The sequence below is a fragment of the Panthera tigris genome, chromosome B4, assembly GCF_018350195.1.
Source record: "Panthera tigris isolate Pti1 chromosome B4, P.tigris_Pti1_mat1.1, whole genome shotgun sequence".
NCBI lineage: Eukaryota > Metazoa > Chordata > Mammalia > Carnivora > Felidae > Panthera > Panthera tigris.
Window position 1 is genome coordinate 138,630,989 of NC_056666.1, and position 11,563 is coordinate 138,642,551.

Below are 11,563 nucleotides of genomic sequence, written 5' to 3' on the forward strand. Positions count from 1 at the left end.
CTGTTTCTCTGACAGGCTTCCGCGCCGGAGACAGGTTGGAAATAAAAACCCTTACAAGTAACCACCACGCGGAGGTCCCACGGCTTCACCTGCGGTAGCCGCTGTTTCTCAGTTCGTTCGTCTGGGCAGTGGCATGTTCTGTGTGTGCGTGAAGCTACTTCTCCCGATCAAACAGCCCGCGGGCACGTCCGCGGAGGCAAATCCTGGTCTGTGTGACCGCGGGTGGTGCACTCTGTGCCCTGCTCACGAATGCTGTTCGCGATGGAATCAGGTCGCCAGTCAGGGCCCTGGCTCCACCGAGGCCGGCCAGCTTCTTCCCAAGCTTGGCACAGAGTGGGTCCTTAACAAATATTTGAAAATGAGCAAATAACTAGGCAATGGCCAGCCCTCGCCGGAGAGACCGAGAGCAGAGCGTTTAGGAATGAAAGAGAAGCCTCCGTCTGAGCTGCAGAAAGGTTTTAATATGCACGGCCCTAAATGGGAAGCGCTGACTCACCACACAAGTACAAAAAGAAAAAAAAAATCTGGGCGATACCACGGCAGGGAAAATCATTTAGGGGAAGGGTGGGGAAGCCAGGAGCAAGCGAGAGTCGTACAGAAGTGAAGAAAGGGGTAAATTTACAGGAAGCCCAAGTTCATTACCCTGAGAGAGAGCACGAAACGATTTCAGAAATGGGAAAGGCGTGACCCTGTGAGTATTTCAGGGGCCGCGGAGAAGGCACCGCAGGGCCAAACAGCAACAGGCAGGGGCTCTGAGTGGGGGGGGGGGCGGGGAGCGTGGCCCCCTCTGCCCCCTGCAACCTCAGGTGAGAGGACGCCCCGCATCAAGGTCACCGCGGCAGCGGAACCCACAGCGGCTGCGCGGTAGGACAGACAGGACTGCAAAGACTCCCATCTCCGCGTGCGGTCCTCCAGCCGACTCGGGGCTCCAGAAGCCCGCCCCTGTCGTTAGCTTCCACCTGCCCTGGGCTGTTCCAGGGGACCCTCTGAGGAGGGTAGAGGGGCCTGCGGGGCCCTGCTCCCCCTCGTTGGCATGATCCAGGGGCCTCCGCTTTCACTCTTTATTTCTATCCTCTCGTTTTGTTTCTTCACCTGTAAGAGAGCAGGCGGTGGGCTGGGATGGCACCCTCCGCCTTCGGGAGTCCGTTCCTGACCCACACGTCGTACCTGGACCGCCCCCGACACCGTTTTCCAGCTGACGCTAGGCACATGTGTGTGCGTGTGCGAGGGAAAACGGCCCGGGGAGGCCGACCCCACGAGAGGGCAGAGGGGCGGCACCTGTGGGGGGCACTTCCCGCAGGGGCAGCCGCCGGTTTCAGCAGAACGAGCCCGTCTGCCATCCCAGAGGCCGCCTCTGTGCTTGGGCGAACGTGTAAGGAAGCTTCTTGGCACAGGAGACGGGCCCAGACTGTGGGAAGGCGGCCAGAGCCCAAGACGCACCGACTCCTCTCCTCGCTGCGGTGAGCAAACACGAGGTCTCACCATGATGTCATAAGAGTGATTGTTCAGCGTCCTGGATGAGGCCGTCCGGCTCCCGGCCCAGCCTGAATCACTGGCCCTTCCCAACGCAGCGCTGTTTCTTAAAATAAATACTGAAAATGACTTCATATCCAGGGAAAGGCAGGTCGTGGCTGATTCGTTATGGCCCAGAGATTAATGAATGAAGAAAATCTACTCTGGCTAAATGGTGGCATTATTTTCAGAGGCTGCCCCAGAAGGAAGCACGCCATGGATCCAACCCAGAGCTTGGAATCTGGTCATGGGCGCGAAGGTAGGAAGCACCTGCACCAACGGTGTCTCTCATTCTGGCAGGAGGTGACCCCGGGGAAGGTGACAACAGGCTCTCGCTCGCCTTTAACCTGACACCTGTGGGGCTGAGCAGGTGCCTGAGGCCAGTGGGGCTGCTCTGTGACCCTTCACACGCTGCGAGCCTAACGGATACGGAGCCTCGGGTTAGACGACTCTGAATTTCATCCCCCACTCTGCTGCTACACGGGGACACATACTGACACCCCACTTTCACTGGGGAGGAACTGGAAGCCAAGATGAACTCAGCCCAGCTCCCCTGCTTGGCGTCGGGCCAGAATTTGAGCTCAGATCATCAGCCTCCAAGACTGGGCTTCTTCTGAAAGTGATGCACTCCTCCTGATGGCTGCACAGAGCTTCTTAGAAACAGGAAGACGCAGCAGTGTTGAGGATGCGAGCCGCGTGGTGGGGCTGCGGTGCGTAGAGGGTCAGGCCCAGCCCCGCCCTCCAGTGCTGTCTACAGGGGAGCCCGGATGAAGACCAGCGCACCCTCCCGACATTAGGCCACCGTTCGACACCGCTAGGATTTCTTGTCCTGCAGTCCCCACCCTGGAGACGTCCGTGTGACTTATGCCTCGTGGATGGTGAGACATCCTTGAGGGCTGTGCTAGGAGGGAAGTTGGAATTAGAGGGATGGATGGACAGATGGACGGAGAGGGAGGAAAGGGGCTGGCCCCAAGGGAGAAGGCAGTGGACGAGGTGTGGAGGGCCCCAGTGTCTGTGCAAAGGGCCTCACTCCCGTGTAGCCTGCAGGGCGACCAGGTGGGGACACGGCAAGCACAAGCAGGGCTCCTTGTGGATGTGAGCAGCCAGCCTGGCCATGGGCTTCAGTTTCCCTGGGGGCAGCAGCGGGAAGCCGGGCACAGGAGGGGCTCCTGGGGCCCGAAGGCACCTGCCTCGAGCCCAGGATGGAGAGGCAACAGGGAAAGAGGAAGAAGGAAATCTCTAGAAAACAGGAGTGGCTCCCATCTGGAAATACTAGCATTAATGGATGGAAGAGTGGTGGGCTCCACGGAGGCCGTGGGGACAGAGGTGAGGCCACAGGTGCCACAGCACAATGTGGGCCTGGCCAGGGTCCCATTTGTCTGGGGGGGGGGGGCACACGAGGGGGCTGTGACTTAGGTCCATGCTAGAGGCCCGGTGCCTGGGCCACAGACAGGGAAGGGAGGGAATGGTGTTTCAGCAGCACTTAGGTCAACATGATGAAGTCCACGATGGCCCGTGGCTGCCTAGGGAGAAAAGAGGTGTGGGGGTGCCTCCTGGACCCCTGGGGATGGTGGTATGATTCCCGAGAGGCTGGGGGCAGGGTAAATGCTGAGGGCCGGTGACTGGTCTGGGCCTGTTGAGCTGACATGTCAGTGTGGAGCCACAGTATCGGGGGGTGGGAGGCACGTGGCCACGTGGGGCTGGGGGACATCTCAGGGCTTTGGAACGGAGCTGGGGGCCGTCACCACCTGGCTGAGAAACTCCCCCCTGGTGGAGAGAAAGGGACGAAGGCAGGGAAGGGCCAGGAGCCAGGGCGCAGCCACAGATCGGCACAAGGACCGACGGAGTCCCGGCCGAGAGGCCAGACGCTCCCCCTCCGGCCCCGTCCACCTGCACCAGGAAGATGTAGCCAGAGAGATAGACAGGAAAATCCGTGGCATAATCGGATAACCAACAAATGAAAACCCGGAGCGGACAGCACACTTAGGGATTTCTGGGAAAAAGAAGGGAGGTGGAGCCCGACTGCTGGCGAAAAGTCCGGTAGAGAAGAACCCCCAACATAGGTGAAAAAGAAGCTACTTTCTTTCCTCTGAAGAAAGTGCCGCAGAAACTGCCGGCAGAGACTGCGGTGGAGAGGACCAGGCGGCCGGGGGCCGGGCCAGTGGAGGGGTCTCTGCAGACGGGCAGCCACAGAACGTGGGGCCACGTGCTCCCCGCGCACCTGCCCCGGGACGGAGCCCCAGGAGGTGCTTTCCAAACCAAGCCAGTGCCCTGTGTGGAGGGGACCCCCAGGGCACAGAACATGTCAGGTGGCGGAGGGAAGCAGACCGGACCAGGGGCAGCCTCTGGCCTGCGGCACGGCCGCGGGGAGCAAGCCCACGAGGCAGGCAGGGCGGACCTTGAGCTTGGCTGGGGCTGAGCCCGGGAGGACGGCTCTTGGGGTCTCAGGTACAGGAGACCGGACGACCAGGGTGGGGGCCCCCAGGACTCCCAGCCCCACCCTCGGGAGACACTTCCTCCACACCAAAGCCCCGCTGCTCAGATGCGGGCGGTGTCCCAGCAGCCCAGCCTCCCGCGGGACCTGTGAGACCTGCGGGGTCTACGCTCCGGCACGGAGACCTTCCAGCCGCCCCCCTCACCCTCCCCGAGAGTCCTGTGCACGTCCCAGCTGGGGATCCCATGCAGACACAGAGGAGGGACGCGCCCCCAGTGACGCTCCACAGGAGCGCCTCACTCTCCGTAGGGCAGGTGGCCTCGCGGAAGGGTGGGGTCGGGGCCTGAGTCGGAGCCCCAGCTCTCCGCTTAGGGGTCGTGTGAGCTCAGAGCGGACCCAGTTCCTGCTGCAGCGAAGGTGGGCTGCTCACAATCCCCCCCCGCCGTGGGTTTGAAGGAGGGGCTCTGTGCAAAGCGAACAGCCTGCTGGCTGGCCCACGGCGAGTGCTGAATACACATCGCAAAGCCTGGCAGTCACTGGCCCACCTGCCACCCTCAGCCCCACACCCAGCCCCTTCCAGAAACACACACCCACGGGCTCCAGGCGCTGGCTTCGGACGGTCCTCCCCGCAGAAGTGCTGTCACAGCTCTGACTGTTCGGTACCCACCCCCTCCCCACCCCCGCGCCTTCTCCCCGAGCTTCCCCAACGCAGAGGCTTTATCTCGCTCCTCTCGCGTCCTGAAGCCTGAGAACGAGTCTGCACAGAGAGACTGCTCAGTGCATGCCCGCTCGGTGGAAGCAGGAAAGAAAGAAAAATCGCTCTCAGTTGTTTACAAAATCCCGCAGGTGCACAACCACCTTCTGGGCCGGGGGGCTGGGGGGCTCTTTGCTCCCCTCACATTTGTTCTCGGTTCAGATTCGTGGAATGTGGAGTGTTCATCCTTTGCCTGGAAACTTAGACCTGCTTCTGCCAACAGTAGTCATCAGGGCGGTGGCGGGGGAGGGGGAGGGGAGGGGAGGGCCCCCCCCCCCCCGCCAGCCCACAGCCCGGGCGGGGGCCCTTCTGGCACCAGGCCCCTGCCTCTGCCGAGAGCTCCTTGCCATGCAGTCCCCCCGCTGCCCGACACACACAGGCACGTGGACACACAGGAACCCTTTCTTTGCAAAGTGACGCAGGGGCACCTGGGTGGCTCTGTCGGTCGAGCCTTGGCTTAGACCTCTGTCTTAGGCCTCTGTCTGCCTTGGCTTAGATCCGTGGTTCGTGAGTTCAAGCCCCACATCGGGCTCGCTGCTGTCCGTGCGGATCCTGCTTTCAGTCTTCTGTCCCCACCCTCTCTCTCTGCCCCTCCCCTGCTTGTGCTCTCTCTCTCAAAAATAAACCAACCTGTAAAAAAAAAAAGCTTATTAAAAAGTGAAATAAAACACGAGCCCACTGTATCACCCCGCTCGGTAGAAATTCAGTGATTCTTTGCTGGGAACTTCCATTTCTCTAAGGCAAGGGGTCCGTCCGATGGCACTCAGCCTCTAGGAGGCTTCCTGAATTACAAAGCAGGGCAGAAAACACTAAGGTGTCCACGGAGTCCCCGAGAGCCCGACTCGCCAGGACTTTAGTGGTTATGGAGTCTGGAAATGTTTCCATGCTCAGGAGAACACGATGGGACCGTATCTGCTATAAGCTTGAGGGGCCAGAATGATTGGCTTGTCTGAAATCAGATGCCCCTGATCACGGACTCTGGCCAAGGCCGAGGCGCGGTGCGGGCACCAGGGGGTTTATGAAGGTGGATGACGCCCGTGGGCCGAGGAAATTCTGCCCTGACGTTTCCCTCCCTTCTGTTTGGGAGAACGACCCGCCCCGGTGTCAAAGGGAGAATCTGTGGGTGGGGGACAAGGGTGCCCCTCGGAGGCCAGACCGACCGCCGGGGGCCTGGCCCAGAGCCTCCGTGCGGGGTGACAGGCTGCGGCGGAGACGGGGTGCTCCACGCCGTGCCCGGTAAATGCGGACCCCCCTGCCTGCCAGCCTTGCCCCGTGAGTTCCCTCCAGCTCGTCCCTCCTGAGTCCCCACCCTGGGTCCCGCAGGCACACGATGCCTGGTGTGTTTGTCCTCCAGTGACCGGCCTGGCTTCGTCCCCATGGAAGGCGCTGGATGGCTTCAGGTGTCCTTTCCAGGGACGGCTTAGCCTTGAACCCCCATTCTGAGGGGCAGAAATGCCTGTCTCTGAGGCTTTAGTGTGCACGTCACGGATTACCGGGGAGAGTGAAACTGACTACAGAAAACGGTTGCACAACCGCACGTTTACTCCTCGGGGTGGGTGGGTCTGCGTGCCTCGTCGCAACGTCTCTCTCCGCCTGGGAGGGGCAACTGCCAGCGGACCAGCCCACACACACCGGCCGTGCAGGGGCCGGGTGACCCCGTGTGTAGTCAGATCGCTAAGACTTAAGGGGCCTTTGATCGGGTGTCTCCTGGGAGTCAATTACCCCAACTGCAGCATCCAGAGGCTCCTCAGACCCAGGAGGAGAAGCTTCCAGATCATTATCTGAGGCCAGTGTTAGCGTGAGGCCGGAGCTGGGAGAGAGAAACACACCCAGACAGGAACACACGCACGCACGCACACGCACACGCTCGCTGCATGCAGACACAGACACAGACACACACGTGCATGCACGCGTGCACTCAGACACACGTGTGCACCACATGCACTCAGCCTGCATGCAGACGCGTGTGCACTTACACACACGCACACTCATACAAGCACACGCACCTACCTACGTAGACTTACCCTGCTCTCGTTGAGGGTAAGTGGGGTAAGACCCCCTCCCAGAGCCCTGCCTCGTTGTGACATGATTCTGTAGCTCCTCACATGGGGGGGGGGGTCAGTGTCCCACCCTCTGAGTCTGGGCTGGCTGTGGGGCTTACCTGGAAGGGCCCAGAGGACAGGAGTGACGATTGCCACTTCTGTGCCAGCCTCCACACTCCCCGCAAGCCCTCCTTCCCTCTCTGGGAACCCTGAAGTGCCGTGTGGGCAGGGCAGGCAGGCTGGCAGGGGGATGAGCACAAGCTGGTGGGGGGGGGGGTCTGCCTGCCCCGGCTTGTCCCCTTCCAGGGAGGATGTCCATGGAAGATCAGCACAGCCGCCTCTGAGACCACCAGCGCCCCCCGGGGACACGGGTCACCCAGCTGGCAGTGGCCGAGTCCAGCCCTGGTGACGGACCCCCGCACACACACCCAGCCGGACTCGGGAGCAGGGAGGAACCATTGCCAGGCCTCGGGATGGAGGTTCCGCAGAGACTGTGACAGAAACGCCAATGGCATTCGCCGTGGAAGCCGCGATGCACAACCTTCATCCCGGGACGGGGGTGGGGGGTTTGGACCCCTGTGGGGCACCAACCCACACCCTGAAGGCCTCCCTGTTCTCTGTGCCAGCCACCGCTGGGGCCACAGGCTGCATGTGGACTCAGCCAAACTCCCGCGAGCACAAGCCGGCCACGCCGTGGGTCACGTCTGCCCCCCGCGTCCTGGCTCTGCCTGGGCTCTGCCAGTCGGGAGACGCAGCCCTGCAGGGGCCACGCGGGGGCCCAGGAACGCCTGCCCGGAAGCGAGGGGCATGGGCACCCTCGCGGCGAAGCTGGACCCCCTGAGACACACCTGGTCCTCGCCCGCCCTTGGTCGTCGACAAGGGGCAGCTTCAGCTCCTTGTTCCCGCCGAGTCCCTGGAGCTCCTGGCCCCCGCTCGCCCAGCCCATGTCTGTGCACCTCGCCAGGAGCTTTTCAGTTTCTCTCCCGATACTCGGCTGCGCTCCCAGACCCTCCACTCCAGGTGCGTCTACACTGCCTGCTTGTCAGTAAGCGGGGTGGCAGGTGCTGAGCGAGGCCTGCGGGGGCCTCTGCCGCGGAGGGGAGAGGCTCGCGTCCCACGGAGGGCGAGAGAGAGGATCTGGGCACAGCCACAGGGGGAGGCGAGCCGGGCAGGTGTCCAGCTGAAGCAGGGCGTCCCCGGGATCCAGCCGCCCTCCCTGCAAGCAGAGACGTGAGAGGAGCAAAGCCCGGCCGGCCCAGCTGGCTCTCCCTCGTTCCCGCCTCACCCCAGGCCTCCCTCCCGCTGCCCGGGGCCGGAGCCCTCTTCAAGCTGCAGTCCACAGGCTCCCGTTTCTGGGGTTGCCAGGCTAAAGCCCTCAGCACCAGGAGCGGCTCGGGGAAGCAGCATCGCAGGCAGGGTCTGGGAGCCGGGCGGCTCACCAATCTGTTGCCAGTGACGGGAGAGAAGCTGATAGGCCTTGGCTGCGGTAGCATCGGGTACCAGGGGCTTTTTACCCCGCCCGCGGTAGTCATCAGCGCCCCCAAAGGCCACAGCCCCCTGGCTGCATTACCTGCATTGCACCGGAAGCCCAGAAAAAAGAAAAGGTACCAACAAAAGGCATCTACCAACATAAAGTACACCAGGAAAGCTATTCACCTACGACGTCTTTGAGGGGTCCCGGCAACATCAGCCACGGCGTGGGCGGGGCTCAAGATCAGAGCTGGGGTCCGGCTGTAAGCGGGGCAGAGCCGTGGAGGGGACTTGAGAGGAGGGCCCTACCAGGAGGGCGTGGGGTCCTCAGACCCGGGGTGGGGGTGTTCCCGGGTGGGCCCGAGAACCTCAAAGCCCAGGAGTCCCTGAACCCCCAGGGTTAGTAGAGGGGACCCCTCCCTTCGCCTGGAGAATGTGCAGTGACCTCACCTGAGGCAACAGCTCATGAGATGACACCTGTGTCCCTGCCCGTGCCCCCCTGCCGGCCCCGCCCCAGAAGCAGAGTCAGGCCCTGCCTGGTGCGGCCACCAAGGTGGGCAGAGCCCAGCTAATAGGCACCTTGGACTCAGAGGGGGGCGTGCAGGTGGCAGGTGGGTGCCGGGGCAGGTGAGACAGAAAGGGAGGCCGGGTAGGGGAGCGTGTGCAGCCGTGGACACACATCCAGGACCTAGAATTCAGGGCTCTGGGTGTCTGGGGCCAGCCTCTGCAGTGTCTCCAGGAGGCTCCTGGAAGCCGGGAAGAGTGATGGGCCATGGTAAGGAGCGGCCAGGCCGGAGCTCTCTTGCTAAGGCTGGGGGAGGGGGGAGGGAGGGGAGGGGTCAGCTGTTCTAGGAGTTTGGTGGTGCCTGTCCTTATGGCCGGGGTGCCAGAGAGGCGGCAATGCAGACAGAGATCACGGGATCCAGAGCAGCACAAGCAGGGGGGCATTGAGCCCTGGGAGGTGAAGTGGGCATAACCACCGTCCTGGGCACCGGGGCCAGCCCGCAATCAGTGTGGGCCACAGGGACCCCGTCCCATGCTGGCTGACGGGTCCCTGTGCCCCTGGAGGGGACGGACGCCCGGGGAGCCGGCCAGGTGCCACGTCACATCTACGGTAATTTAAAGGATAAAAATCAAGCGTCGTCAGCCGTGGACTGACGTCAGCCTCCACACCTGGAAAATGACGGCCCCTCCCCCATTTCCAGACCTTAGTCGGTTTACAGACCCGGATCCCATGTCTGAGTTTTTTGGAAGAATGTGGTTGAGGAAGGTTTGAAGTTAGACCGAGCAGAACACCCACGGGGGTTTGGGGCCAGCCTAGGGTTGAGGAGGAGTCACGTGTGGATTTGCTGATAAGGGATAAGAGCTCAGGCGTGCGCAGCAGGTGAGTAAGCACCCTGCATCACCAGCACTCACGTTCCAGCGGCCCGTGGGGTGGGGACTGTCACTACCCCCTCTTTGCCAGGGTAGGGAGACTCTGAGAGGTGGACGTGAGCTGCCCACGGCATCGGGCCAGCGCTGCCCCAGACTCGATGTACATGACGGGGCCCCGAAAGGCGGGCCAGACGGACGCTGGGCCTCGCAGACAGGTGAGCGGTGGCCACCTCCAGGAATGCCCGTCTGGCTTTGGAAAGCAGCAGAGAAAGTCATGAGCATCGTGTCTCCAGAGTGGACGCAGCGCGACGAGGCTGCAGGGGGCGCTCAGCTGGCCCGACGGCAGGGGTACAGGCGGGGCGAGCGGGGCTGGAGGAGGCAGGAAACCCCGGCTGAGCCCGGTCCTGCGCCCGATCCACAGATGCAGCCCGTGCGGGAGTCTCCCTGACCTTTGCAGGTCTCCGGGCCCCGATCACAGTCTCATGGAACTCTCGGTGCCGTCCAGTGACTTAGAGAGCCGCCGGGCCACGGAGCCTCACGAATTTCTGAAGAGACAGAGGGCGTTTGCAAATGAGGGCATTACCCCCGTCACCGGAGAGAAGATCGAGGAACAAAGAGGTTAATTAACTTTCTCTGAGGTCTCGCCGAGAGTCAACTGCAGAACCGGATAAGAAAATTTCACCGTAATGACCTGACGGGTGCCATACTGTGCCTGTGTCCCCCCCGGTTCCCGACACCACAACGGCCCATCCACCAGCCGGTCCTGCGTCCACACCCGCGGCCAGGCTCCCCCACTGGACGCCCTTGGTACCCTCGTTATTTTGATGAAACTCCCTCACAAATGCCGCCTCATCTGACCCCGGGAATGCCCCACGTGACGGGCGTGTGTGCAAATGGCGGGCAGAACTGAGCTACACACAGGGCTCTCCGGTGGTGGCAGGTGCGGGCAGCAGGTGCTACTGCGGTGACCCCGGGCGGTCGCGAGGGGACGGCAGGATGCGGGAGGGACGTGGGGCCTGGGGCACGGCTCCACGTGTCTGGGCGGGAGACACTGAGGCACCGGTCAAATGCGCCCAGGCGTCCTTAGGATTTGTTCCATGGAAAAACAAACCATCCAGGCCAAGGCTCGCAATTCTTCCGGTTAATACCGCGGCTGTATTTTCTACTCACAGAAGGAAGGAGTGTGAAAATCCACAATCATCCTAACATCTATCAGAAGTGATTTGACGTGGGTGTGGAGGCTGATTATTGGTCCAGATCTGAGCAGGCCGCCCCCGCCTGGGATGCGTGCCCGGCTCCCCGGAAGGGCTGGGGAGCTGCCGGGAGGGAGGTCCCCACACCGGAGGAGGGTCAGGGCTCGCCTCACACCTGACCGTCCCCTAGAATCGAGCATCGAGCACTGTTCCCTTGTCTGCCTCCTCCGGGCCCCTCACCCCCCTGTTCACCTGCCAGCCTGATCTGTCCACCCTTAAAAATGCGGCAGATGGCACATAAAACACGAAGCCGCTTCCAAAACCACACACACGCCAGCTCTGGGAGGCAAATACAGTCTGATTAATCATCTGGAACAGGAGCCTCAACCTCCAGCTCATTGAAAATATGATTCTTTCTGCACGCGTTTGAATATTTTCTGAAAATGCGAGAAAGTGCTCATTCAGGGCTCATTCAGGGCACGACGGCTTCCGGCTGAGCGGGGGCACAACGCGATGGCCCTTTGCTGGCACCTGGCTGTAGGACTGCTCGGAAATCCCGACTGTCTCCTCGTCTCTTTTCCTTCCTGCTCTCCACCCCTGAATCCGTGGCAAGGACGGCCTCTCCCGTTCTTGTAGAGACAGCGTGCAAATGCCCGCAGGTCTACAGCTGCTGTCTGTCCGAGTTGACCGTGACGTCTGTAACAAGTGACCACAAGCCTGGGGGCCTACCACAACAGACACCTGTTTCCCAGCCTCCTGGAGCCAGAGGCCACAGTCACAGTGC

The 11,563-nt window shown here is 62.0% G+C and overlaps 1 long non-coding RNA gene across 1 annotated transcript; it reads right to left on the reverse strand.

The window, feature by feature from the left end:
* Positions 1–441: 441 nt before the first annotated feature.
* Positions 442–1,448, reverse strand: LOC122240168. Its single transcript, XR_006219529.1, has 2 exons — positions 1,279–1,448; positions 442–1,092 (listed from the first exon to the last, which is right to left on the reverse strand). It is a non-coding gene; the product is annotated as an uncharacterized LOC122240168 (long non-coding RNA).
* Positions 1,449–11,563: the final 10,115 nt, after the last annotated feature.